Source organism: Pinus tabuliformis, chromosome 2_2, assembly GCF_031772625.1.
Source record: "Pinus tabuliformis cultivar Carrire ecotype Pingquan chromosome 2_2, CPIR1, whole genome shotgun sequence".
In the NCBI taxonomy this organism is placed as follows: domain Eukaryota; kingdom Viridiplantae; phylum Streptophyta; class Pinopsida; order Pinales; family Pinaceae; genus Pinus; species Pinus tabuliformis.
Genome location: NC_142300.1, coordinates 904,054,904 through 904,059,173, shown reverse-complemented (window position 1 = coordinate 904,059,173; position 4,270 = coordinate 904,054,904).

The window sequence follows — 4,270 nt, the reverse complement described above, 5'->3', positions numbered from 1 at the left end:
CTCTTCCTTCGCTCTTCTTTTGACAACTGATGGAACTTTATGTAGAAACCCTAGGTCTCCTTAGAGACCTTTATTTTGGTATATTCATTTCCTTCTCAAACTCTCTTGGTAATCTTCCTTCTCCTTGATACGTAGACTAGAGAATGAGGCTTTTCTTGGGGTATATCTTCAAGTTAGAGGTTGATCCTCTTAACCTTACTGCAACTCCGATTTCTTCGCACATGTAGCTGATCTAGGGCTTGAAATAGACCCTTTTACTTGCTCCCTTTCTTCACTTTAGGTGGGACCTACTTCACTTGATATGGAGGCTTATTAGGAGCCTCTTCTTAGCCCAATCAATATTTATGATGTTGCTGCACTTATGAATCTGATGTGACCGTAGAAATACCCTTCTTCCTTCATGTTGTTACAGAATTTGGACCTAAAACAGCCATTCAAAAACTCAAATTCATATCTCTCCTTCTTCACTGACCTAGAAGAACCTTCTTTCTCTTCTACAAATCTCCTTCTTGAATCTCTTTCTTGCTTATTTTAGAGATCACTTGATGATCATTTTGTGAGGTTGAACTACCCTATATATAGGAGTTTTTCCCTCCTATTTGGGCCGACTTGAGCTAGTGAGGCTGACTTGACTTTAAGTGCATAAAAAAATTCATTCTTTGAGCCGACATGAAGATGAGACTTGTATTTGCTTTGGAGGATCACCTTTGACATATTTCTTTGACTCTAGTACATAGATTTACATAGTGTAACATGCCCACATGGGTCTTCAACAATTACATTGACTCTTTGACTTTCCTAGAAGCACTTAATCATGTGCTTGACTTATCAGATGGGCAAGAAACCCATTCTTGATAATTACAAAAACAATAATTCTTTTATTTTACAAGTACAAAAATCAACATTACATTTATGAATACCAAACCTAGTTAAAATTTCTTTGGCACTCCCTCTTAACTAGGGAGGTATTCATACATCACTTTACAAGGTGTTTGGACATTTTCAATCTGAAGAATTCACAGAAGAGAAATTGGATTAGAAATCCGTTTATTATAGCATCATAGTAACCAAAATTGTTTCCACATCAAGGCCTTGAATAAAAACTCTATCTCTCATTAGATTAGAGCACAATGTTGGCGAGACCAATGACTATAGACACCTTCATCATTGTCTCTCAAGGTACATACCCACCCAAGTGTTCACTGAGTATGACCCTCTAGGACTATTCTTGTCTTGGGTTCTCACCCATCAAAGAATATCGATCCTCTTTCCTACTCTTATCTTGGATTCCCTACACATTGTTATGCAACCAACTTAGAAAATAGAAGAAAAGATAGATCAAGGACTTCAAAATCATCCTCTTCGAGGGGGAAACCTCCTTTACATTACACAAAAGAATAATTCTTGGATGATCAAAATGACAAGACCTCCTTTCTATATATAGGAGTCTAAGGGGTCACAATATAATCAAAGTCGACATAACAATAATATTCTAAGGGCACAACAATAAAAATAGTGGGCTTCTAAGGGGCACAATAATAATAATATGGGGATAATGATGAGCACAACAATACAATAAGGTGTTCCACTTATAACAATAAGGGGCTACACTAGTAGTATAGGGACCTAACATGCCCCTCTCCTTCAAAAACATGTTTTCCTTAACGCTTGAGTAGTTATGGATGCTTCTGTATAAAATTCTCATCCTCCCATGTGGAATCTTCAGCGGGTAATCTCTTCCACTTGATGAGATACTCTGAAATTGATTGATTTCGTAGTCGTCGATGTTGGGTTGTGTTATATTCTTTCCACGACTAGCCCACGTAGTTAACCGGGGGATTAGAGGGGGGCGGAGCCTCCCCTTCGTTGCGCCGATTGCACAGAGGGGAGGTCACAGGGGGTTTGAGGGGTGCAAGTAACCCCCCTCTATGGGGTCCAGGGTAGGGCCCCAAAAATTTTGTTTTTTGGATCCTATATTAGGTTGGGTGGACCTACCTATGATTTTGTGCATATTTTTCGCACATGGTTTTGGACGCGATGGTTTTTGGTCCATGGTATTGGATGCTTTGGCATGTATAAATATGTATTGTAACATTGAAATGAAAATAATGAAAAATCAAGCTAGTAGTACCAGTTTTGGGATCTAGGGGAAAATCTTTGTGTATATGTGTTTTATGTGTTATGCTCTCACATTGTTTATTTTCTGTGTTTTAGAATTCATATGCAGGTAATTTCTGTACAGGGTTAAAACCTACATTTGGTATCAGAGCTGTTTTTCGCTTCAAGGGGACACCTTTGTTGTTGAGGGGTTTCACTCAGGCCTGTGGTAGACCCTATTCAGTGGGAGATCTACGACATCGATTCTGGTGGTGAAAGAAGATGGCGAGCAGTGGAAAGATAGAGATCAAGAAATTTAATGGTCAGAGTTTTGAGTTGTGGAAACTCAAGATGGAGGATCTATTGGTGGATAAAGATCAGTGGATCATCGTAGATCCAGGTACTAAAGAAACGGGAGTGTTCGATGAAGAGTGGAAGAATTTGGATCGGAAGGCAAAGAGCACAATATGATTGTGTGTCTTAGATTTAGTATTGCTGAATGTATCAGGGGAAGCTACAACGAATGATTTATTGGACAAGTTAGGGACCTTGTACCAATCTAAGTCTCTGGTGAATAAATTGTTCTTGCGGAAAAAGCTATATAACCTGAGCATGAAAGATGGGGACTCAGTGACAGAGCATTTGAACGCATTTAATACTGTGGTAAGTCAGTGATTTTCTATTGATATTAAAATTTCAGATGAAGATAAGTGCATCAGTTTGTTGTGTTCTCTACTAGATTCGTGGGATAGTCTGGTTATTGCAATAGGTAGCAATACAACTGCCTTGTAGTTTGATGAAATAGTCTCATCCTTACTGACGGAGGAGATGAGACAGAAAAATATGGAGAGCGAGAATGGTGATGTCTTGTCTGTACGAGGATAGTCCCAGATAAAAAACAAAAATAAGTCATCGAGTGGGAGATCTAAATCTTCATGAAAACCTGTAAAGGTGGTGTGCTGAAAATGCGGAAAGGAAGGTCACTACAAAAGGGACTGCAAATCTAAAGCTCTTGATAAAGGAAAGGGATCTAATGATGCTCCTTCTGTAGAGGCGAAAACCACCTCAGATGAAGGTGGGGATGTGTACTTGGCTTATTCAAGTACACATGTATATCATGAGGCATGGTTGATTGACTCAGGTGCATCCTTTCACTTCACTCCCCATAGATAGTGGTTCTGCAAGTATGAGAAATATGATGGTGGTGATGTCCTCTTGGGGGATGACAGGAAGGCTAGAATCGTTGATCGCGGAAAAGTAAAGTTGAAGTTGCAAGGTGGAAGGGTTAGAACACTTCCGGTGTTCTGCATATTCCTGCATTGGCTAGAAATCTGATTTCTGTAAGCAAGCTGGATGATGCAGGTGTAAAACAGTGTTCGAGAAGGATACCTGCAAGATGGTTCAGGGAGCACTGGTATTGATGCGGGGAGTTTAGATTGGAACTCTGTACAAGCTGCAAGGTAGCACTGTTGTTGATGGGTGCAACAGCTCTGTGGTTCCTGAAAGTGGAGAAAAAAATATAGTGGTCTCTGGAGAGAAGATCATGTTGTCGCATCAAAGGCTTGGACATATTGGAGAGAAGGGCCTTCGAATACTTCATGGGATGAGTAATAGCTCTCTAGATTTTGATTTTTGTGAAAAATTGTGTATAATGGAAGAAGAATCGGGTGAGTTTCCCATCTGGTGGTAAGAGGGCGAAACAGATATTAGAACTTGTGCACAGTGATGTGTTTGGACATGTGAAGGTTCCATCACTGGGTAAGTCATGTACTATGTATCATTTATAGATGACTTCTCAAGGAATACATGGATATATTTCCTTAAGAAGAAATATGAAGTCTTTGACAGATTTAAAGAACTTAAGGCTCTAGTGGAAAACCAAACAGAGAAGAAGATAAAGGTGTTGAGGACAAATAATGGTGGAGAGTTTTGTAGTAAGGAATTTGAAGAATTATGTAAGAAGTGTGGTATAGCATGGCAGAAGACTACTCCATACACACCTGAGAAAAATGGAGTTGCAGAAAGAATGAACAAGACATTGATGGAAAGGGCAAGAAGCATGTTCACTGCTCTCGGGTTAGGACAGGAATTCTAGGCAGAGGTGGTGGAGACGGCATGTTACCTGGTCAACAGGTCACCTTCATCAGCATTGGAGGATAAGACTCCACAAGAG